This window comes from Polypterus senegalus, chromosome 9, assembly GCF_016835505.1.
Source record: "Polypterus senegalus isolate Bchr_013 chromosome 9, ASM1683550v1, whole genome shotgun sequence".
In the NCBI taxonomy this organism is placed as follows: Eukaryota; Metazoa; Chordata; class Cladistia; order Polypteriformes; family Polypteridae; genus Polypterus; species Polypterus senegalus.
Window position 1 is genome coordinate 42032615 of NC_053162.1, and position 27061 is coordinate 42059675.

The 27061-nt window shown below is 38.9% G+C and overlaps 1 protein-coding gene and 1 non-coding gene across 2 annotated transcripts in view; both read right to left on the bottom strand.

Annotated features, from left to right (window-relative positions):
- Positions 1 to 27061, bottom strand: part of cbfb (core-binding factor subunit beta) — an 85139-nt gene that overhangs the window by 39737 nt on the left and 18341 nt on the right. The gene's annotated exons all lie outside the window — the stretch shown is intronic.
- On the bottom strand, positions 3911 to 4069 carry LOC120536107. Its single transcript, XR_005635017.1, has one exon. It is a non-coding gene; the product is annotated as a U1 spliceosomal RNA (small nuclear RNA).

The window sequence follows — 27061 nt, forward strand, 5'->3', positions numbered from 1 at the left end:
AAATGTAATTCTGTATTGTTAAAAATCTTATTTAATTTCAAATCTAACATTTAATTTCCAGTGAAACAAATCTCTCTCTGTGAAACAAAGATCTCATCTGTAAAATGCAACAATTCAACATAAAATGAACAAATAAATGAATATTGTCAGCAATATAATTTCATTTGTTGTGTCCGAATAATTGCAACTAATGAAAGTAACAAAGAAGGTTATGTGAAATGATCATTTAAAGTATATCAAAATGAAATCAAAAGAAAATATTAATTACTGCACTGTCATAAGACAAGTCTGAAGCATAGCCCATGTAATCAGCGAGTACATTTTTTTACCTCACAATCCCACATCCACTTGAATCATCATTTACTAACACCACAGAATTGACAGGAAGCAGCACAGACCTCACATGAACAGCTCACAAACAGATTCTGTACAGTCACACCAACATAACATATCAATGCTGCAGCTGGCTAGTGACTCACATTCCTAGAGACAGATTTGTAAATGTTCTTATTCTTAGCAGGATATGAATTAGCAAAAATATGCTCATTCAGTATAGTCAGTATTGAAATACTATGAAACACCGATCAGCAAAAACAATAGTAAACAGGGTGCCGGAAGGAAAAAAAGACACAGAAGAAATCTTTGCTACATTGGTTTAAATATTGCCTTATAGCTCAACAGAACTGAGAATAAGGTGGCAGCAGACGGTCAAAACAATAAATCAAAGCTGATGCAAAAAGAATGGAAACATTATTCAGCACTGGCACTGTTTTGACTTACAAACAGTAAAAAAAAAATATTATAAATGAAGTTCACAATAAAGGAGAAATGGGCATATTACAGGAACCTTTGTAACTGAATATTATTAAAGGGTAACCAAGCAAATATACAAAGGAGAATTGCACCATAACATCACATAGTCAATAATTATAATAGTATTGCTAATTTAGCATTACTAATTTATAACAATTATCTCTATTAATATTTTGGGTTCTATCAATAGGTAATTAAAGAGAAAAGTCAAAACATAGACGTTACATACAGTGGAAATTCTTCATTGATAATATATGCAGTTAGTAGAGGAAAAAAAAAAAAAGAATAATTACAACAGCTATGACTTCCCAAATCCACTGAATAATTGTTACGGGTATAATAATACAGCCTAGTTTAAAGGAATACTCCATCCAAAAAACTTATTATTATTATGTTTTTAATATGCTACATATGAAAAGCATGATCCTGTGTTAATGGGCTTCCTTTATATGGACAGCTTTCATTTTCAGGAGTTATTTATTTAAATATTGTGAGCATACAACTAGATGATTTGGCGTGTGAGTTATGCGACATGAGAAACATGAGTTGTTTTTCATTGACCTTTTTGATGGCGTTTGCTGTTGTCCAGTGATGGTCACCATTGGGTTCTGTTATTTCAGAAACTCTTTTATGTCAATTCTATACAAAAACATGAGATAAGAAATTTTAAATCATTATAAACTATGTGGTGTAACTAAGATTATATATATATATATATATATATATATATATATATATATATATATATATATATATATATATATATACACACACACACACACACATTCTGAGTGGAGACCTATTTTTTTAAATTAGCAGAGGGCTGTTTCTTCCAAGACCTCAGGAAAATCTGAGGCAACAGAAGAATTTCAATGTTATCCTATAACCAACCAGTCTAGCTGCAAATAAAAGTGTGACATTTAGGCAGATAATTTTCTACTTTCATCCCAAGTAAAAGCAACTGAAAAGTTATTGTAACCTCTCATTTTAGAGAAAATGAAGTACATTTTTGAACTGTCAACCAACAACGATAACGTTACTTTATCCCCTCTACATATGTGAGAGAGTACAATTTTTATCACAGAAATGAAGAGAAACAGTTGCACGAGCTCTAGCTATTTTCATAGGACTGAGATACCATTTATAGCTTAGTTTTAAACTAAGCTCTATATATTTAGTAATGTGTGCAGTTTTACACTACTCAGCCATTGTGTAGTAGGAAAAAAAAGTCAAGATTCCACTCCCACATTAAGACAGCTGCAAAAAAAAAAAAAAAAACTTCTGTTGTGTAAAAATGAAAAAAGCACTTTAATTCTGTTAATTGTTGAAGAAGGGTCTGTAAACCATCGTGAATAAGAGAGAGTTTAACGTAATGCAAATACATACCTGGAAGTATTTATACAAATCCTTATAAAAAAATTTAAAACAGTCACGGAGATACTAAAAGGAATACTAGTGACAGAAAAATGGCAAACCAATGCATTAAGGCCATTATGCGTCCTGATTTATAGATTTAAACCAGGGATTAACCTGGAAATTCTGCTAAGACCAGCAATTTAGAGGAAAGAGAGAAATCTTCATTTTAATGGCGATTTTCAAACAAATGCTGCCTGAGAAACTGATAATAGGTCAGGTCATGTAGGGGAGTATGCACTGGTACAGCAAGTTGCCACACCTACCACATGACAAAACAGCTTGGGATCCTAGTTGGCAATAGGGCTGCAATGATTAGTCGACGTAATCGACGACGTCGACTACAAAAAATGGTCGACGCAGATTTTGTATTGTCGACGCCTCATAAACAGAACTTTTAATAGAGGCTCCTCTCACAAAGAACCACATTGATTTTTGTGACTGCAATGCACTACATGAACGTCTGGGGGCAGTATCATTTGTTATTGTTTTTCAAGACTGCACACAGTCCTACCAACGAAGAAGAATGTAGAGGAAAATAAACGTGGTTGCAATGGCGAGTCGGATAGAGGAGGGGGAAGGAGATGGAAAAAAATCGAGACAGAAACTTTCTAAAGTGTGGGAACACTTCACCGAAAAAGAAAAAAAAGTTGAATGCAGATTATGCAAAGCGGAGCTTTGTTTTCAAGGCAGCGCCTCCGCAGTGCACGAGCATCTGAAACGCAAGCATCATGGAGCTGTGATGCCACCGTCTCTCGAGAGGTATGTTTTAGTGTGTAAAGTTAGAGTCACGTATTAACGTTGATGTTTGTACTATAATGTGTATATCAAGTTTTTGACAATGATAGTTAACCCTTAAAACACCCCTGGACACCAAATACTTTTTAGCTGTACTTTTTAAGTAAACGTCACAATTCACAAAGAAAATGTGAAATTTTAATGGAACACATTTTTTTTTTCCCATGCAAAGTGCATCACAATTACTGCAACACTGATCATTTTACATACTGCAAATGAACTGTAAAAACTATAAAAAAAAGCTACTGTAACAATCTATTATTATATGTTCAAGGTGCAACTGAAGCCATTTATGAAATTCAGTAAATAACCAAGCCAACTGCGATTGAACTGGCTGCACACAAACAGGTAAACACTGATGATTTCAGGCTTGTCTAGTGCAGTGGCTCAACCCCAGAGACAGTGGTGCTGCAGTTCTGCCAGGTCCGGCAGTGCTCCTGAGCTGGCTACTCCACGAATGTACGGCACTGACTGATCAGCTCCGGCGTGCTGCCAAATTGCTCTGTGAAGCAAATATAGCCAGTTGCGGGGTTCAATGAATGTACGTCGCTAAATGTACTCGCCTCCTCCATGCTGGCAAATTGCACTGAGATATGACTACAGCCGCTTGCAGCATTCAATAAATATACAGCGCCAAATATACTCGGCTCCGGCGTGCTGGCAAATTGCACTGAGAAACAACTTTAGCCAGTTGTGGAGTTCAATGAATGTAAGTCGCTGCATATACTCGGCTTCGGTATGCTTCCAAATTGCACTAGAAACCGATTCTAGCCAGTTGTGGTGGTTTAAGGGTTAAGTGAATATGATTTCAGTTATAGATGGATATTATAGATAGATAGATAGATACTTTAATAATCCCAAGAGGAAATTCACATAAAAAGAAACCGAGAGAGCGTGCAAACGCAGTTCCCTTTTACCACAAATTATGCAGTCGAGTTTCCCGCATTTGGGGAAATTGCAGGGGTCAGCACACCCGGAGTGCAATGGATGAGATTCGCCCTGGGAGAACCACCTTAGTGATAACATGGTACAGTTAGGTCCATAAATATTTGGACAGAGACAACTTTTTCTAATTTTGGTTCTGTACATTACCACAATGAATTTTAAATGAAACAAGTCAGATGCAGTTGAAGTGCAGACATTTCCAGCTTTAATTCAATGGGTTGAACAAAAAGATTGTATAAAATGTGAGGCAACTGAAGCATTTTTTTTTAACAAAAACCCTTTATTTCAGGGGCTCAAAAGTAATTGGACAAATTAAATAACTGGAAATAAAATGTTCATTTGTAATACCTACTTGAAAACCCTTTGATGGCAATGACAGCCTGAAGTCTTGAACTCTTGGACATCACCAGACGCTGGGTTTCCTCCTTTTTAATGCTCTGCCAGGCCTTTACTGCTGAGGCTTTCAGTTACTGTTTGTTTGTGGGCCTTATTGTCCCAAGTTTAGTCTTCAACAAGTGAAATGCATGCTCAATTGGGTTAAGATCAGGTGACTGACTTGGCCATTCAAGAATTTTCCACTTCTCTGCTTTAATAAACTCCTGGGTTGCTTTGGCTGTATGTTTTGGGTCATTGTCCATCGGTATCATAAAAAGCTGCCCAATCAATTTGACTGCATTTAGCTGGATTTGAGCAGACTGTATGTCTCTGAACACCTCAGAATTCATTTGGCTGCTTCTGTCCCGTTTCACATCATCAATAAACACTAGTGTCCCAGTGCCACTGGCAGCCATGCACACCCAAGCCATCACACTGCCTCCACCGTGTTTTACAGATGATGTAGTATGCTTTGGATAATGAGCTGTTCCACGCCTTCTCCATACTTTTTTCTTGCCATCATTCTGGTAGAGGTTGATCTTGGTTTCACCTGTCCAAAGAATGTTTTTTCCAGAACTGTGCTGGCTTTTTTACATGTTCTTTAGCAAAGTCCAATCTAGCCTTTCTATTCTTGAGGCTTATGAGTGGCCTACACGTTTGAGTGCATCCTCTGTATTTACTTTCATGCAGTCTTCTCTTTATGGTAGACTTGGATATTGATACGCCTACCCCCTTGAGAGTGTTGTTCACTTGGGAAGAGGTTTCTCTTCACCATGGAAATGATTCTGCGATCATCCACCACTGTCGTCTTCTGTGGACGTCCAGGTCTTTTTGCGTTGCTGAGTTCACCAGTGCTTGCCTTCTTTCTCAGGATGTACCAAACTGTACATTTTGCCACTCGTAATATTGTAGCAATTTCTCGGATGGGTTTTTTTCTGTTTTTGCAGCTTAAGGATGGCTTCTTTCACCTGCATGGAGAGCTCTTTTGACCGCATGTTGTCTGTTCACAGCAAAATCTTCCACATGCAAGCACCACACCTCAAATCAACTCCAGGCCTTTTATCTGCTTAATTGATAATGACATAACGACGGACTTGAACACACCTGCCCATGAAATAGCCTTTGAGTCAATTGTCCGATTACTTTTGAGCCCCTGAAATGAAGGGATTGTGTTAAAAAATGTTTTAGTTGCCTCACATTTTTATGCAATTTTTTTGTTCACCCCACTGAATTAAAGCTGAAAGTCTGCACTTCAACTGCATCCGAGTTGTTTAATTTAAATTCATTGTGGTAATGTACAGAACCAAAATTAGAAAAAGTTGTCTCTGTCCAAATATTTATGGACCTAACTATATCTCCCCTGCCAGGTAAGTATGTTATGTTTGCTAACGTGTTTAGAGCTATAGTAAACAAGTGAATAGGAGTAGCTGAGCTGTCCTAGTTTTTTTTTCTTCTTTTTATGAATAGTAAAAGTAAAAAAAAGTAAAAAAGTAAAAGTCTATTCAGGGGTCCTGGAGAGGAGGGTCCATTGGATAGTCGAACCTTGGATTCAGGAGGAACAGTGTGGTTTTCATCCTGGTTGCGGAACACTGGACCAGCTCTACGCCCTTAGCAGGGTCCTGGAGGGTGCATGGGAGTTTGCCCAACCAGTCTGCATGTGTTTTGTGGACTTGGAAAAGGTGTTTGACCGTGTCCCTCTGAGAATCTTGTGGGGGTGCTCCGGGAGTATGGAGTACTGTTCGGTCCCTGTACAACCGGTGTCAGAGTTTGTTCCACAGTGCCAGCAATAAGTCGAACCCGTTTCCAGTGAGAGTTGGACTCCGCCAGGGCTGCCCTTTGTCACCGATTCTGTTCATAACTTTTATAGACAGAATTTCTAGGTGCAGCCAGGGCGTTGAGGGGGTCTGGTTTGGTGGACTCAGGATTGGGTCACTGCTTTTTGCAGATGATGTTGTCCTGTTTGCTTCAGCATGCCGTGATCTTCAGTTCTCTCTGGATCGGTTTGCAGCTGAGTGTGAAGTGGTTGGAATGGGAATCAGCACCTCCAAATCTAAGACCATGGTCCTCAGCCAGAAAAGGGTGGAGTGCCCTCTCAGGGTTAGGAGCGAGATCCTGCCCCAAGTGAAGGGAGTTCAAGTATCTCTGGGTCTTGTTCACATGTGAGGGAAGAATGGAGCGTGAGATCGACAGGCGGATTTGGTGCGGCGTCCGCAGTGATGTGGGCTCTGCATCGGTCTGTCGTGGTGAAAAAGGAGCTGAGCCAATCTATGTTTCTACCCTCACCTATGGTCATGAGCTATGGGTAGTGACTGAAAGAACGAGATTGCGAATACATGCGGCTGAAATGAGTTTCCTCTGCAGGGTGTCTGGGATTTCCCTTAAAGATAGGGTGAGAAGCTCAGTCATCCGGGATGGGCTCAGGGTAGAGCCACTGCTCCTCCACATCGAGAGGAGTCCGATGAGGTGGCTCAGGCATCTGACCAGGATGCCTCCTGGACGCCTCCCTGGTGAGGTGTTCTGGGCACGTCCAACCGGGAGGAGGCACCAGGGAAGACCCAGTACATGCTCGAGGACTTATTTCTCCTGGCTGGCCTGGGAATGCCTCGGGATTCCCCCAGAAGAGCTAGAAGAAGTGGCCGGGGAGAGGGAAGTCTGGGCATCTCTGCTCAAGCTGCTGTCCCCGCGACCTGATCTTGGATAAGCAGAAGAGGATGGATGGATGAATAGTAAACCATCTCTAACTAACATTAGGTAACTTGTGCTTTGGAGTATATCAGTAATTAGTGTGTTACATATTTTAGTCCGTTATTTTTTTATTTTGGCATAATACAGTACATAATGTGATAAACTACAACACTTTTCCTTCAGAATGTGATGATTAAAACATCTTTCTCTGTCTGCAAAATCATTCTTGTGTATTCCTGCTACCTCTACTCCCTCTGAGCGTTTCTTCTCAGCAGCTGGGAACATTGTCTCAAAGAAGAGAGGCAGCCTCACACCAGAGCATGTCGAAATGGTCACGTTCCTGCACTGCAATCAGGAATATATGCACTGAATTTTTAATAAACTGTACATTATTGTTGTATTTTATTTGTAAGCTTTATTTAAACTTTTTGACTTTAAGAAACACCAGTGGCCATTTTTGGTTAAGTTAAATGCACTTTTTTTGTTTAAAGACTATGTGCACTTTAGTTTGTATTGTTTAATGTATTTCTTTTTTATTGTGATGGTCACACTAATATAAAAAAATCTGATTATTTTCAAATTCATATGTTTCACTGGTTATTTTAATTTGATTATTATTAATTTTAATTGTGTTAAAGCAGAGACATCAGGGTGACATTCAGAGGTGGACAGACATGAGCAGATGAGGCAAGACATACATTGGAGCCCAGAACAGGATGTGCAACCACAGGTCGCAGGCATCAAAATAGTCAGGCATGAAATAATCGTGACTAATCAACTAATCAGGAAAAAATCGAATGATTAGTTGACTAGCAAAATAATCATTAGTTGAAGCACTAGTTGGCAACCCCCAGGATTATTGATATTAATAAAAGAAAAATATATTATGCCTAAGTTAAACCAGCCAAAGTAGACCTATGAGACTGGAATACCCACTTATGTATTGTTCTGTTTGAACCCAGTGTTAAGATCTGTCAAAGAAAAACAATTGCCTTAGCTGATTAGTATTAGTATTTAACTCCATGTTAGTTACCCAAGTCTGCCACCACCATACTGCCTCGGAGTCTTGTGAAAGTAGATATATTTATTCACAGTTTACAAGTATTCCAAATAAACTTAAATATATCTTATTGCAATATTTGTATAACTTTACTAGGAAACAAAAAAAGGAATACTGTAAAAAATAATATAAAATCCTTAAAAGTTAAATAATTTTTGTTATTAAAATTCTATCTACTTCTATCTACTGTTGTACTTATGATAATGACAGTGGGTTAATACATTTAAAGTGTTAATCGGATAGATTAAGAATATTAATTTATATAAGACCTTTTAAGAAGATTGTTAATAACATGCCCAAGTACAATACTTTTCCAATTTTATTTATATTTTGCTTTCACTGTTGAAAATAAAGAAGCAGAAATAGCTATGAGGGTTATGCAGTATACTGCCACTGGAAAAGTACTGAAAAACCCCAAAATATAAAATGGTACAGTACCAGCATTAAGGGATTTTTCAAAAATGGAAGTTAACGTCAGCTTTCCACTCAAACCCCTCAACCCAACACTCAGTAGAGTAGCCGGGGAATAACATGCTTAGACATTTGATTAACACACATTTTATGTACCACAGGTCTATCTGAAAAGACCCCAAACCCCATGATGAAAACATATGTGGTCAGCAAAAGCCTCCATTGCTGTAGCAAATATTAATGATAAAGGACGGCAGCACTTTCTAGGCCCATTTGAAATACCAAAGGGGGCTGACAACAGCCCTTATGTAAAAACACTAGCTCAAGGTTGTGAATATAGAACCAGAACTGCATTACATATAGGTCCCTTAAAATTTAATGCATCTAAAACTTCAGACAATTAGAACCAATAATACTACCGAGTATTTTTTCTGCATCAAGAGGTAATAAAATAGTATGTATTGATTTTGATTGATAAAATTCTTTTAAATGAAATGTCTTGGAAAACAGACAGAAGACAGTACAAGTATAAAACCAACTTAATCAATATTATTATTAGACAACAAAATCAAAGTTAATTTTGAGGCTATAACCTTAGCAAATATTTTCATATTGAAATTTGGAAAGGAAATAGGTCTGAAATATGCAAGGGATGAGGAAGGTTTGCCTGACTTGGGGACAGTAACAACAATCATTTCAAGCATTTCTTTCAGAAATCATGCATTTAAAATAGCTTCATTGAAAGTATCACAAAGATAAGGGAAACGCTAGGCTGCATATTGCTTATAATATTCATTAGTAAAACCATCACCACAAAGAGCTTTGTTATTTTAAGAAATCTTATAGCAGCATCACATTCTCTTTGAGAAAAACTAAGTAGTATATATGTACTCTGAGACCCCTCTACGGCTACCATTGTTATTTGGAAGATTGCTCCGGACAGAACATTCTTACTAGACAGCCTATTTATTGTATACTCCATTTCATAAGAAACCATTACAATTTAATTATAAGCCTTCACAAACGCACTCATTCTTGCTTCCTTCCATATGTGACATGATCAAGAGGTATACAGGTTTTGAAGCTGAACCGCTGGCGACGCCATGTTGGTTTCTACACATCAATCATTCTGAGACTCCAAGTACTGAGCCACTATTTTTAAACTTTTGCCCATTCCTATCTACATGGAATCTACACTTTCCATATCACAACAACTTTGAGAATCATGAATTAAAGGATAAGTTCAGTATTTTTCAACTCAAAGGCATTTCTTCACAATAATGGTATATATTAATCTGACACCTGAAATTGTGTTCTAAAGTGAAGCATTTTTGTAAATTTAAAAAAATACATAGCCTGTTCTTGAGATTAGGCTGGGGTCCAAAATGTGAAAACAAAAGCTTTAAAACTTCCTGAATTATGTTCACAATAAAACAGCAAAGGTTTTCATTTAAGAAAACATGCCTTCCAAATTTCTGAGACAGGCTTGTGACAACAAAGTAAACTGGAAGTAACCAAAGATTCTTGGTACCATTTTCTTGTGGTAAGGATACTTTTCCTGTTTCCTTGGCTGCCTGCCTGCAGAATCAGTACCATGATTCTAAAGAAATAAATTTGGCTTAAAAAATGTTAATTGTAATCATTGAGAATTGTGTGGCAACTGCAATATACAGTAACATAATCATTAGGACTAAAGACTATTACATTGGATGACCTACATCAAACATTTAAAAGAAGACAGGCTTTCTACCATGCATGCTATGCCATATTATACCCTTTAGATTTATCACAAGCATAAGCAGCCCATCCATATGTCTGGACCTACTTGCACACACTCTATTTAGAATCACTAATCTACCTGAAAAACACATCTGTTTTGTTTAGGGAGGAAAATACATACTGACACATAGAACATACAAACTACATGTGGAAAACAATCAGTTCTAAACACTGTATCACCAAATGTAATTAACACTTAATGATTAAAATTGTGTAAATGATGAAACTTTGGAATAAAAAAACTAAAAATGTGACTTAAGTCAATAGCAAGGTATAGTTTCAAGAAGGAATGGAGCAAAAGATTTCAAATCTTTCAAAGACAGCAAGTCATACATGCAGAGTTGCTGCCTACTGATAAAACAAGTTGTACTGTATTTAAGTAAAGGTTTCATTTTCCAAGACAAAAACTGCATGCATCACATTAACTAATCTTTGTGACTTTAACAAGGATGAACAATAGTTAAGAAGTCTTCAATACATTTTACTTAAAATTTAAACAGAATTGCCTTGTAGGTTTAAAAGAATTTTTAAATGAATACATTAAAAAGCAACAGAATAAATGGTGGCACATTGGCACATTCATTCGTATTAAGAAAATAAGAACAAATGAACTTGGTAAATCAAGACATTGTTTTTGACCTTAGTTGCGCTTTACATTACGTTGACAGTAAGTAATACAAGATGAATGCCACTCTGCACTTAAAGGGAACAAAAAAACATATTAAGCGGTAATATTTAACCGTCTTAAAATTTTCAACTTGTGTTGAAAGAGTTGGACTGTATTAAAAAACTGAAAGCATCTGCCAGTAAACAAAAGAATTTAACTAGCTCATGTCCACAATGCTCCTAGTTTGGCTGCACATAGTAAGCCTATAATTACACCAGTTGAAAACATACAATACACTTAACAACTGATGCATGTGCCTTTTGTTAACCCACTTTAAAAAGGCCCCTGTTTCTAAGAGAAAATAACCTAAAATTAACATTCTCAGACTATGACTTGCTAAAGACACAGATAAACAAGGGTTTGTTCATATGCTACACATACCACATAATTATTCAATAACTAGGAAAACAATACTGACCTATTCAAAATTAGAACAATAATCAAAATTATAAACAGCTAGCAGGAATTGATTTAATAAATATCAACAGTTATACATGAGCCTATATTAATTACATTGAAATCCTGCAAAATGTGTCATAATTTTAAGCGTAAAATTAACAAAAAAGAAATTATACCAAAGAATAAAGTAATGTACAGAACACATCATCAAACAAAATGTCAATAAAATTAAATTCAATAAATTCTTAATGTTTTTAAGTCCAAGCTTATTTAACCAAAGCCAGTCATGGACAGGACTCCAGTCCACTGAACCCACACTCAGAACAGGAAAATTCAGAATCACCAATTAATATAACATCCATGGCATTGGTAATGTGCACATAAAACCCATGCCGAAATGGGCAGAACATGAAAACTTCAACTAGGCAGCTATTAAGGAGTGCTGATGCCTGTCTATACAGCAGCATACTGGGTTTGAAACCCAGTTCAACTGTGCATTTTAAATTTACACATAATTACACATTTTTTCCAGTTGAGTCTGGGTGTATATACTGTAATTCAGCTCTGCAATGACTGGTAGTACATGTTCCATGACTGGTTCCAGCCTTGTACCCTCTGGTTGGCTCATTGCACTTGAGCCTGCCAGAACATAATTCTGGTCCTCCAGAACTCAATTTTTCTGACCTTTTCCAATTAACTGTTGTAGGGTGATAAGGCACTTTAGGTAACATAACATGCAAAGCAGGAAGCAATATTTTAACATGGCACCAGTCTATCAAAAGTAACACTAACTCATACAAACAGCATCAATAATTAACTCAAACTATATATTTATTTATGATTTAGGAAGAAATTAGAATATTCAGAGAACTTCCATGCTAACTACATAGAGACATTTGGCTACAACAGGATTTGAGCCCTGGTAGGTGAGGCAAAAGACTCTCTACTACTATATCGATTCCAATCAGATGAAAACATTCAGAAAAATAAGACAATGATCACGAATTTCCAAAATTTAGCATTCAGTTCACATACTATATTTATCAATGCACCAATGTACAAAAGCTATAGGAACATAGCTCACAGCAAGATTAAGCCTATTACAAGAGGTTACACACTGCGTAATACATGTGAAATGATATTTCAAGGAGTCAACTCTATTATTTTAAATACATTTTAGGAACGATTTTAGAATAGCAGACAGTATGTATTGTGTTGGTTTCTTTCTAACATTTGAGAAGTAAACCTGGAACAGTACAGTTTTGGGTGACCCAAAAACAGCCTACTATTTTAGTTTGAAATTTACTTCTAAAAAAATGAATAGTCACTCAACTACAGTAAACCACAGGTTTAATGTTAATATTGATACCCTGAAAGCTTTTATACACAAAAATGTGATTAAGGAAATAAATACAGAATACCATACATAGACTGTAATTACAATAAAAGTGATATGCAACATTAAATATGGTGTTCTGTATTCTGTAAAAATATGAACAGCAAATGGATTTTTATAGTTAAAAGCAAGAACCAACACCAACTTCATCCAGATATGCTCTGGCGAAATATATTCACAACCCTGTAAAATGTTAACTTTTATTTGGATGTTTGCTTTTAGAAATACCATTTACAAATCTACATTTTTCAAAACATTCATGAATCTGATATAAAGCCTCAATCTAATCAGTTACTGTATATGTACATTTAGCAAAGCATAACTGAATTCGAATACAGTTCTTAGTCTTATTTTTATTAACTTTATCCAGGTTTACTCATGAGAAACAAAATGGCACAGATCAAGCAAAACAGGCGAATCAAACGTTAACCTTTAAAGAACAAAACGGGAATTAAGGTAATTGAACATGCAATGGAATTGTATCAATTGTTTTGTTCAACATCTCAATATTGAAGGCACCTGTACTATGCTTCAGCCAAAGCAAGAATCCACATATAGGCTGAGTTTGGTGAGGCACATGTAGAATAACTTTTGGACTGTCTTAAATACATTGTTGTCTCTACTGACTGGACAGTAAGAAATCCATATCTACTTACCTGCATTAGTGTACCAATCTCAATACACAAACAGAGTGATTATCTAACAAACCTGATTTTAAAAGCATGTCATAAAAATAGCTTTAAAGATATTGCTTAAATGAAGATATCATGAATTATGTTGAAATTCCCCAATTCAAAATTACAGATATTTAAATTTTTAATATTGATTTTAAGCAGTTTTTTTTCAGTTACTAAATTTAAAATGACAGAGAGTAAATGTAGCATGTGCCCATAGTAAGGTAAATCAGGTGGCCCAGGATGATATCATCCTTCGTAAACCCTATGCTAAAATCCTCCAAAACTGAAATAACACCTCACTTGTCTATCACATAATAAAATTCAAGCTGCGCATTATATTTTTCTATTTACAGATGCTTTTAATAAATAGCTGTTGAATAGGATATATTCTTGGTTGTAGTATGAAATAAGTATTAAGTATTGTACATTTTCATTTATATTGGTATTGAGTACAAAAATTTTGGTATTAGCATGTCCCTAGTGCAAGGTAAAGCAGCAACAAAGCAGAATTTTAGCATTAGTAAGCTTGAGAAGACATGACTAAACCCTAATTTAATTCCAATAAAGGGAGGAATATTGATTTTGGCATTTTAACAAGCTAGTTCAAGACTCTGCAGATCCAACGAAACTTTATTACTTTTATTATTATTATTACAATTAATGAGGCCAGTGTATAATATCAACTATAGACCTAAACCTTACTCCTGAATATTCAAATAGTTAAGACAACTATGTCAAGCTTATATTTACTAATATTTGTTAAAGCCATGCCTTCAATAATAAACTAGCTGGTGTTACAAATTGTAATTCTAGATCTTTCTAAGTCCACTTATAACTGAATAATGAATTTCTTAAAAGGCTGGCTACTGTTGGTAAAGGCAAGCAACAAAACCATGCCCACAGAGATTTAGAAAACCAAAGCTCCTCAAGAATGCTGTCTCAGCCACATACTGAACTCAATCTATAGCCACGACAGTACAGCCAAACCTAGCAAAAACCACATGAACAAATATGCTGATGATACCATAGTGAGTGGACTAATCATCACAGACAGTGAGTCTGCATACAGAAATAAGGTAATATATCTTAAAAAGTGATGCAACAAAAGACATAGTCATGAATTTGGCCCTGAAAAAATGGTTCTCACTATGAATTTCAGACACTAACCATCAATGGAATAAAAGTAGAATCTCTCAGCTACTTTAAGACCCATGTGTTAAGTATAATCATCATATTGAAAATGGCACAAATATTCTCCTGGGAAAATGAAGAACACACACTCTGAAACTTTCATTTATTTTACACAGTGGTCTGACTAATAGCATCACTGTGCTGTAAGGTAACAACTACATAATTAATGAAAGATCACTAAGAATCTCTCAAAAACTGCACAAAACACACAGATTCTGACATGTCACCAGCTGAGAAACACCTACTTGTAGAATAGCCAAAATAAAGATAAGGCCATTAAAGAGATTCTAACTATTAGAAATAGTTAGAATAGCAGAAATGGAATAAAAAATGCTCTATACCATATACAGTAAGGTGGCAATATAATACGTGTGTCTGCCTGATAAACCCTAAACCATGGGTTTGAATCTCACACCTGGTTGCTGTCTGTGCGGAGTTTAGATATTGCTTTCCATATGTATATTTTATTCCACCCATATCTCAAAGACACACATGATATGTTAATATGTTAAATGGAATTACTAAATTAGATTTTTTTTTTATAATCAATATTTTTCTGATTTTTGTTGTTATATATTACTTATCTCCCCTCCTTGAAAATAACCTTGGTGTTTGAGGTATATACCCTACTGTTCAGGGGGTGTCGCATGAAACTGTGGTCTGTCGGGAGACACCAGAAAATTAATAATTCATATTTGACCCTTGCATGCAATTGTGATAACTAGGACACATATCTGGAGCCAGACCTGACAGTGGTGCTCATCTGGTGGCTGCGTGACCTACAGTGTCTGGTGGGGCTCAGCTTGGCTCACCTTGTTTTCAATGCACATAGCTTACAGCACACAAGGTGACAGATAAGACTCGTGTACAAAACAACAGGGTAACAAGCAAAAGTGGGATGAACATGGGCATAGTAGAGCCTAGCAAATGAAACTTGATTCTTGCATCTTTTTAACCCACTAGAATGTTTTATCAAAATGGTAGTAATGCTTGAATGTAAAAAAATAAATAACAAATTATATATTCCGGAAGGAACAAGGACTTGTGGACTGTTGGACAGGAACACTTCCGGGTCAGGGAGTATAAAAGGACTGTGGGAGCTCCCAGACGACGAGCTGAGCTGGGTGGTAGGAGGGCAACGCGTCTGGCAGTGGAGGATTGTTGATTATTGATTTATTATTGTGTGTAATTGGTTTATGAGTAGTGTGGCGTGGAGGGTGCTTGGTGCACATTATTATAACAAAGAAAACAAAGAATTATTGCACTTTTCCCTGGTGTCTGGCGTGGTACCTGAGGGTTCAAGGGAGCGATAGCGCCCCCTACTGTCACACTGGCGTAGCCGGCAGGATTCTCTGGGCGTCGATTTGGCAGAGGACCTGTTTTGTAAAATTTGTGTGGGCAGAAAACCCTAAGAAGGTCCCGTCCAAGAGCACGAAGGTAGAAACACCACCCTCTACAGGCAATACTGCATTAGAAAGCCTTGCCATACATAGTTACGTAATGGGGAAGAAGTCAGGAAAAAAGAAGGACAATACCAGCTGGGTACAAGGCCTAACCGAAGCCGAGATGTCCTGGACTTACCTGACTGGGAGTGAGGAAGACTGGGCGCTGATCAGGGCCGAGCAAAGCCGAGCGGCACAACGGCAGGAGCATTGTCGGATATCGGACACGCCAGACTCCCTAGATGAAATGGTTTTATTTCAGGCGACTACCTGTTGAAGCTCATCGAGAGAATGCCAAGAGTGCGCAAAGCAGTAATCAGAGCAAAGGGTGGCTATTTTGAAGAAACTAGAATATAAAACAGTTATTTCACCTTTTTTTGTTAAGTACATAACTCCACATGTGTTCATTCATAGTTTTGATGCCTTCAGTGAGAATCTACCAATGTAAATGGACATGAAAATAAAGAAAACACATTGAATGAGGAGGTGTGTCCAAACTTTTGGCCTTTACTGTATATATATATATATATATATATATATATATATATATATATATATATATATATATATATATATATATATATATATATATATATATATATATATATATATATATATATATATATAATATATAAATATAAACTGCTCAAAAAATTAAAGGAACACTTTGAAAACACATCAGATCTCAATGGAAAAAGAAATCCTCCTGGATATCTATACTGATATAGACTGGGTAATGTGTTAGGAACCGAAAGGATGCCACATCGTTTGATGGAAATGAAAATGATCAACCTACAGAGCCCTGAATTCAAAGACGCCCCAAAATCAGAGTGAAAAAATTATGTGGCAGGCTAGTCCATTTTGCCAAAATTTAATTGCAGCAACTCAAAATTGTACGCAGCACTTTGTATGGCCCCTGTGTTCTTGTATACATGCCTGACAAAATTGGCGCATGCTTCTAATGAGATGACAGATGGTGTTGTGGGGGATCTCCTCCCAGATCTGGACCAGGGCATCACTGAGCTCCTGGACAGTCTGAGGTGCAACCTGGTGACATTGGATGGACCAAAACATAATGTCCCAGAGGTGTTCTATTGGATTTAGGTCAGGAAAGTGTGGTGGCCAGTTAATGGTACCAATTCCTTCATCCTCCAGGAACTGCCTGCATACTCTCACCACATGAGGCCAGGAATTGTCGTGCACCAGGAGCCACTGTACCAGCATAGGGTCTGACAATGGGTCCAAGGATTTCATCCTGATACCTAATGGCAGCCAAGGTGCCTTTGTCAAGCCTGTAGCGGTCTGTGTGACCCTCCATGGATATGCCTCCCCAGACAATCATTAACCCACCACCAAACTGCTCATGCTGAATGATGTTACAGGCAGCATAATGTTCTCCATGGCTTCTCCAGACCCTTTCACTTCTGTCACGTGCTCAGGGTAAACCTGCTCTCATCTGTAAAAAGCACAGGGCACCAGTGGTGCATCTGCCAATTCTGGTATTCTATGGCGAATGCCAATCGAGCTGCATGCTGCTGGGCAGTGAGCTCAGGGCCCATTAGAGGACATGGGGCCCTTGGGTCACCCTCATAAAGTCTTTCTGGTTGTTTGGTCAGAGACATTCACACCAGTGGCCTGCTGGAGGTCATTTTGTAGGGCTCTGGCAGTGCTCATCCTGTTACTCCTTGCCCAAAGGAGCAGATACTGGTCCTGCTGATGGGTTATGGACCTTCTATGGCCCTCTCCAGCTCTCCTAGAGTAACTGCTTGTCTCCTAGAATCTCGTCCATGCCCTTGAGACTGTGCAGGGAGACACAGCAAACCTTCTGGCAATGACACGTATTGATGTGCCATCCTGGAGAAGTTGGACTACCTGTGCAACCTCTGTAGGGTCCAGGTATCGCCTCATGCTACCAGTAGTGACACTGACTGTAGCCAAATGCAAAACTAGTGAAGAAACAGTCAGAAAAGATGAGGAGGGAAAATGTCAGTGGCCTCCACCTGTTAAACCATTCCTGTTTTGGGGGTCATCTCATTGTTGCCCCTCTAGTGCATCTGTTGTTAATTTCATTAACACCACAACAGCTGAAACTGATTAACAACCCCCTCTGCTACTTAACTGACCATAAGTTTCATTGACTTTATGCTATACTCTGATTAAAAAGTGTTCCTTTAATTCTTTTGAGCAGTATATATATATATACGTAGATATGTATATATATGGATATGTGTGTGTGTGTATATATATATATATATATATATATATGTGTATATATGTAGATATGTATATATATCTAGATCTGTATATATGTTTGTGTGTGTGTGTATATATATATATATATATATATATATATATATATATATATATATATATATATGACAGCAACACTCATAACAGTGACAAAACAATTACATTGACAATCATGTTACGTTATTTTTAAAATGTTTCCTTTTCTTTTCATAACTTCTTTAACACACTACTTCTCCACTGCTTGCCTAGTTAGATAGATAGATAGTGTATATCTATCTATCTATCTATCTATAGATATATAGATATAGATATATATATATATATATATATATATATAGATATATATATATATATATATATATAGATATATATATATATATATATATATAGATATATATATATATATATATAGATATATATATATATATATATATATATATATATATATATATATATATATATATAATCTATACTAATAAAAGGCAAAGCCCTCACTCACTCACTCACTCACTGACTCATCACTAATTCTCCAACTTCCCGTGTAGGTAGAAGGCTGAAATTTGGCAGGCTCATTCCTTACAGCTTACTTACAAAAGTTGGGCAGGTTTCATTTCGAAATTCTACGCCTAATGGTCATAACTGGAAGGTGTTTTTCTCCATTAACTGTAATGGAGTTGAGCTGGAAAGACGTGGGGGGCGGAGTTTCGTGTGACATCATCACGCCTCCCACATAATCACATGAACTGACTGTCAACGCAATGCGTAGAAAACCAGGAAGACCTCCAAAAAGCGCTTAAGAAAACATGCATTATAAAATTCAGAAGGCAGCGAAACAATAAGAAGCGAGCGAGTGATACTACCATATTCATGAGTGCTGCTACCTGAAAGAAAGCAAGGTGTAAACCTAAACTTTAAATTAAGTTCATAGACAGGCTACGCTGGCGTTTCACATGCCCACAGGTAATGCGGGATACAAGTTTAATGAGAGGACGAGGATATAAACGAGAGTTTTGATCACTTTGTAACTAAGTTAAAATTGTAGGTGAAGGGGTGTGCTTATGCAAATTCGAGACTGTGTTTGTGGGGATTGACAGTTAAGGGGTGGGGAGTCACGCCATCATCTCCCTCCCATTCATCTCATTTCGCTCTGAGCTGAGCTCATAAAGCCGTCTTCAAGCAACTTGTCAGACTGCCACCAAATACTCACAGAAAAATCCACAAGTTAATACACACGCTGTCTCTAGAGTTTCTCCACACTGAATCCTCCAGGCACTACTTACAAAAGGTCACATTGACAATCGTGTTACGTTATTTTTAAAATCTTTCCTTTTCTTAGCACAAGCACAGCTGAGAAGCTTCATGCATGTGCTCCATAACGCTTAAAAATAATGCATTTAATCACACTTTGCATTACAAGCAAAGGGGAGCTTTTGTCAATGCATGATTTCCTGGTACACCGATTACATTGATCAGCGCATCCCGATTCATTTTACCCTCGCACCACCTTAGTTTGAGAAGAAGTATGAAAAATATGAGGTTAACACAGAAAAACAGATCACCAATTCAAGCTTTATGAATAATCGATTCGCCATCAATAATTGTTTTGGTAAAGCCATCCTCCTTCCATTTTATAATTTTTCCGCCACTAGCCATGATTAAATGAACGGTAAAAAGTAAGAGCAAAGCGAGGGTGACTTATTTAGGCAGGCATATATATGACAGCAACACTCATGACAATGTCAATCATGTTACGCTATTATTAAAATGTTTCCTTTTCTTTTCATTACTTCTTTAACACACTACTTCTCGCTGCGGCTGGTATTTTGCTATATATATAATATATGAATGACCTCCAAAGAGCGCTGAGACTTTTGATATCATGAACGTGTCTGCAAAACTGGGGTCTCCTGCCCAGCAAAGTCGAGCAGCCAGCGCGCGCATAGCTGTGCCGGCCTTTGAGACGCTGACTGCGCTTCTGCCTTAAGTCAAAGTGAGCACTTTTAATTTTTTCATCCTCCCCTGCGCTATAGCCCAGACAAGTGCAAACACGGGACCCCTTTTCTACACCACGGCAAAATAATATTAAGGCGATTCACACTTTCTTTTGCATGTATACGATTATGAGGTCCTCAGCACAGATTATGAAGACACGCACACGAGTGGAGGACTGACAGTGCCATCACAGCCGATTAATGGCGGGACGCCTCACCAGTCTACACAAGACCCACCGCGACTGTCCCCAAAAGGCGATCATAACGCCAGCGAACACATCTCTATACTATATAAAAGAAAAGGCAACTTTCCTTTCTTTACACCTTTTTCCTTTTATCCCAAACCAAAGCCTTTCTCTCTTAACACTGCAGAGGACACAAAACTAATTTTCTTTAAATGCCGGTAAGGCACATTACCAGAGGCACAAATTTGAACGTTCACATAGAAAATGTAATTTCTATACCACAGCCGTGTAGCGCTTTCAAAAGGGATCTACTACCGAGAGATGATCCATATATATTTTAGCTGCTGTTAGTTACTTACCTGTTGTGTTACACAGTCTTTAAAATGTAGTTTACCCAGAACCACTCCAGTAGTGCTCAATGTACCTGTACTTCTTAAAGCGTTAATGTTTTACTGTTTAATAACTTATAGACTATATTTTATTATTTTTCACTTGCACTCAGTGACCAAAGCTATACACACACATATAGACACATACAAACATACACACAAGTATATGTATGTGTATATATATGTATGTATGTATATATATATATATATACACACACACACACACACACACACACACACACACACATACATACATACATACATATATATAATTTGTGTGTGTGTATGTATGTATGTGTGTGTATATATGATGTAGATAGGTATGTATATATATATATATATATGTGTATATGTAGATATGTATATAGATATGTAGATATGAAGATATGTATGTGTATATATGTATATATATATGTATGTATGTGTGTGTGTGTGTGTATATATGACAGCAGCAATCTAAGCTGTGAGAAAACAGTAAAAAGGAGTCGTGTCAGACGTCGTGGTACATTTTCTGATGCAGCTACCCAAAACAACTTTGTGACGCTGCCGCCAAATACACAAAACAATTACTTTGACAATCATGTTACATTATTTTTAAAATGTTTCCTTTTCTTTTTCATAACTTCTTTAACACATGACATCACTGCGAAGCGTGGTATTTTGCTATATATATATATATCACAGCGACACTCATAACAGTGACAAAACAATTACATTGACAATCATGTTACGTTATTTTCAAAATGTTTCCTTTTCTTTCTCTTCCTTCTTTAACACACTACTTCTCCAGCTGCCAAGCACGGGTATATATATATATATATATATATATATATATATATATATATATATATATATATATATATATATATATATATATATATATAGATAGAGAGATATATATATAGATAGACATGAGAACAACACTCATATCAATGACAAAACAATTATATCTATAGATAGATAGATATATATAGATATATATATATATATATATATATATATATATATATATACACACACACACACACACTGGTGCTGGGGTCTGGAGTAACTTAGTAAGGGCTCCACTTCCTACATATAAAACTGGACTAGCATTTGCCCAACAGCAGCTGCAAGACTGTTTCAGTAGGACCAACTGGATCATCTTTGAACACCCAGACCTTGAAGTGTTTAGTGACAGCGTACTGTATTATATTAAGAACTGCACAGACAATGTCACAGTAGATAAACGTATCTGGGTCTACCCCAATCAGAAGCCCTGGAGGACCAGGGAAGTCCAGAAGCTGCTGAAAGAGAGGAACACTGCCTTCAGGTCTGGTGACATGGCCCTCTACAGCACAGCCCATGTCAGCCTAAAGAGGGGCATCTGAGAGGCCAAGTCAGACTATAAAAGGAAGACCGAGGAACACCTGGAAAGCAACAACGGCAGGCAAGTGTGGATGGGTGTCCAGCATATGACCAACTACAGGACCAGTTCCGGAGCTGTGGGAGGTGATTTATCGCTGGCTGAGGAATTGAACCACTACTTTGCCTGGGTTGAAGTGGATCCACCAGAGAAAGCCAGACCACATCCAGATACCAACAGCAGCCCCATCTTCACAGTGGGGGAGCACAAGGTGAGATGCACGCTGCGGGCTGTCAACCCACGGAAAGCAGCTGGACCTGACAATAATGTAATATTAATCTGATAATAATGCTCAGCAGCTGCAGGTTAAGGGCCTTGCTCAAGGGCCCAACAGGGCAGAGTCCCTTTTGGTATTTACGGGATTTGAATCGGCAACCTTCCAATTGCCAGTGCAGATCCCTAGCCTCAGAGCCACCACTCTGCCACTGACGGCATCTCAGGATGCATACTGAAAGACTGTGCAGACCAACCAGTCTCTGTCTCAGTCCTCTGTGCCATTCTGCCTGAAATCCTCTGTCAAAGTGCCTGTGGCCAAGAAACAGACCATCACCAGTCTTAATGACTATAGGCCAGTTGCACTGCCCCCTGTGGTTATGAAGTGCTTCGAGAAGCTCATCAGGAACCACATCATGTCATTCATTCCTCCCATGCTTGATCCGCACTTGTTTGTGTACAGAGCAAACAGGTCTACGGTGGACGCTGTGGCTACTGTTCTCCATGCTGTTCTGTTCCATCTGGAGCAGCAGCGGAGCTACGCATAGCTGCTCTTCATAGACTTCAGCTCTGTATTTAATACCATTTTACCCCACAGACTGGTGACCAAACTGTCAGACATAGGACTTCCACATTCCACCTGCCTTTGGATCAAGGACTTCCTGAGTGATCACACTCAGAAGGTTAGAGTGGGCCCCTACTTCTCCACACCCAACAGCCTCAGCACTGGCTCCCCACAGGACTGTGTGCTGAGCCCCCTGTTCTATACCCTCTACATCTATGATTGCATTCCTGCCCACCACAGTTACACCACTGTTGTTCGCTGACGATACCACAGTAATAGGGCTCATCTCTGGGGGGGATGAGTCCGTTTACGGGGATGAGGTGGAGCGGCTGACAATGTGGAGTAGGAATAACAACTTGCTCCTAAATATAGCCAAGACCAAGCAGCTCATCACGGACTTCAGGAAGAAGGCAGACAACATCCAGCCACTCACCATCAACTGGGACTGTGTGGAGAGGGTCTCAGACTTCCTTTTCTTGGGAGTAACCATTAGGGAGGACTTGACCTGGGGAACACACACTGCTGAGGTAGTGAAGAAGACCCAAAAGAGAGGGTTCTCAGGAAGAACATCATCCCTGAGAAACTGTTGGTGTCCTTTTACCACTGCACAGTAGAGAACACCCTGGCCTACTGTCTCTGTGCGTGGTTCTCCAGCTACACAGTAGCACGGAGGAAAGAGCTCCACAGGGTCATTAGGGTCGCCCAGTGGATAACTGGCTGTCCTCTCCCCTCACTAGAAAAACTATATAGTTCCTGTTGTCTCAGGAACGTCAAGAAAATTCTTCAGGACCCATCACACCCACGACATGCATTATTTGAACACCTGCCTTCAGGCAGACGTTTCAAATCCATAAAGACTAAGACAAATAGACTGAGAAACAGTTTCTATCCTTCAGCCATCACCATGCTGAACACTGCTAAGTGGTCAATCTGACCTAGTGCACCTTCATGTTTACAATATAATACACTCTCATGTTTACAATGCAGCTCTAAGTCAAAATTGGGTAAGGGACAAGTGCAATATGACGTATGTATGAGGGGAAAACGTTGTTCTGTTATGGACTATTTTGGTACTTATTTTATTCCCTTTTTATTTTAGTTTTAACTTGAGTAATTATGTTTTGTTTTGATTTTATTTTTTTGCACTGGAAAATTGCACCTAAATTTCATTGTACAATGTCTCATTGCTACAACGACAATAAAGATTTTGATTTGATTTGAATGAGAGTCACAGGCGTGCGCTGATTCCTATGGAGGAAACCAAGAGGGTTCAATATGTTGTCTCGGAGGAAAGAGATGAGCCGCCCTTGGGAGTTGAGGTCCCAGGTAAATATGGGCTTTCCCCAGGCCAGCAGGCAGAAATCCTAAAAAACTGGGAGTTAGACCCTAAGAGGTCAACCCGGGAGCAGACAGAAGCTCTCTGGGAACAGGTGGCAGAATGGCTAAGGCCATTTAAGCTTACTACCTTTCAAACAGTACAACAGGTAGCCTGCCTGTTTTTGTTGAAAGGCCTCCCGAAACACTTTGCCCAGCCAGTCTGGGGAGATTTCCACACCATGAAAGAGCTTATACAGCTCCTAGAAACACCAAAGACAGCCTCACAATCTGAGGGAACAGAACGGTCCTCAGATGGATTCCGTAGGGATTACGTCACACCCCCCAGGTCTCACTCATATCAACCAGAGCCTCTTACTGAGTTCCCGGATGTGGTGGTGGACAACCTGCCCGGGGACACTGACGGCTGCAGGTGGACGGAGAGAGGCGGTTTGTGCGTACTTGTTAACCCCTATTACTAACGCATACGGAAGAAGTACTTGTAAATGGACTCACCGTAAAAGCACTCTTTGACTCTGGCAGCAATGTTTTCATTGTCGCTTGCCGATATGTATTATCGCGACAGTGGGTGAAAGTAAAGACCGGCGTTAGTAGTATACATAATTACAAAACCGCCCTATGTTTCATCAGCTATGTAGAAACTTTGAAAAAGATCCCCATGACACTCCTCCCGAATCCAACTTTTGCAGTGATTCTAGGGAGGGACTGGTCTGATAGTAAAAGCAGTGTACTAATTACTGCTCCTGACCAAGAGTTAAGCCTAGTGATAGACGGGGGGGAACCCGACTCAAGCTGTCTCCACGCCATGTAATCAGCCAGCCAAGGGTGATACGGAAGTCCAAGAGGAGGATGGGGAGGTTCCTGGGCCGTCGCAGGCGAACACGTCATCAACCTGTGCCTCAACGGACCGGGAGGAATCCCCGCCCCATGAGGTCAGACCGGACCCTCTCTCAGAGCTGCAGTTTCAGTTTAGAGAAACACTGTCTTTCTTTTAAAAGGGTGCAGTGGAACGACTCCCCCCTAAAATTTGCAAAAAATGTAGTAGTGCTTGTCAATGGCCATCGCACTCAGCAGCCCATGCCACAGGGACCTCACTTTGTGATTGAGAACGACTTACTATATCGAGTGGCTGAGCACAAAGGGGAGGTTAGAAAATTGTTGTTAATCCCACACATTTTCCGGTGGTAAGTATGTGAGTTGGACATGCCCATATGGGTACCGAGAAAACACTGGAGCGGATTAAGCTCAGATTTTATTGGCCGGGAATTAATGAGGAGGTTCGCCGTTTTTGTATTTCTTGCCCCCCTCGTTTTTCTTCCCCTGATTGATCTTCCCTTCAAGCAAATTTGGGTCAATATTGTAAGACCCTTAGAACCCTCCGCCGAAGAACATAAATATATATTAGTCCTCATGGATTATGCTACTCGATATTCCGTGACTGTTCCCCTGCGCTCAGCCACATCAATGGTAATCGCACGTGAACTTGAAGGGGTCTTTGCGCGTGGCGGCATTCCTAAAGAAGTTCTTACGGACCAAGGGAAGCTGTTCAACTTCTGAGACATTCAGGAAAGTTCCCAACTTACTTAAAATAAAGCACTTAAAAAACGCGTTGTATCATCCTCAAACCGACAGTCTAGTGGAGAGGTGCAATCAAACTCTCAAGCAAATGCTTCGCAAGGTTTTCAGTGAGGACAGGAGGAACTGGGATCAGCTCCTCTCCCTCGTACTCTTTGCCTATCGGGAAGTCTCGCAAGCCTCAACAGGGTTTTGCCATTTGAATTACACGGATGGCAACCTTGGGGAGTATTGGATATTTTGAAAGAAGGATGGAAAGGAGAAGCACTTTCCTTTACAAATATATTAAGAGTAAATTGCGCAGTTATGTGATCGATTTGAGAAAATTCGACCTGTTTTAAAAAGTCACTTGGAGAAGGCGCAAGCAGTCCAGGCCCACTATTATGACCGTGGTACGACTCTCCGAGAGTTTCCGTTTGGGGGACTGTGTCATAGTTTTGGTTCCCACCTCCCACTCCAAATTACTTGCCCATTGGCAAGGACCTTATGAAATTAAGGAGATGAAAGGGCTTGTCGACTATTTGGTGAAACAGCCCAATCGTTGGCCAAGCAAGCAGATATATCACGTAAACCTGCTGAAGCCTTGAAAGGAAAGGGACCCAGATTCCACCTCCGCTTAGCCCAGCTCATTCTTTGTTCATACCACCAACCTTAATTTCAGTCCCGATTTAAGTTCCAGGCAGAGGCAGGAACTGGAAACAGCTATCCTGTCCGTCCCGGAGATGATGAGTGAAAGACACAGAAGGACATCTCTGATTGCGCACGACATAGTGACTGAGCCCGGGGTTATCGTTAGAGAGCAGCCCTATCGACTTCCCGAGGCAAAGAAAGCATAAGTGGAGCTTGAAATCAAGGGTATGCTGGAACTAGCAGTAATAGAGGAGAGCTATAGTCCCTGGTCCAGTCTAATCGTCTTGGCTAGTAAGTCTGACAGAAGGTGGAGGTTTTGCAATGACTTCCGTTGACTTCCAAGTCTCCCTATCTGACACTTATCCAGTGCCTCGAGTGGAGACGACCTCCTCGAAAGGCATGGCCAAGCGCGGTTTTTGACCACACATGACATGACAAAGGTGTACTGCCTGACTCCCTTAACGGACTTCTC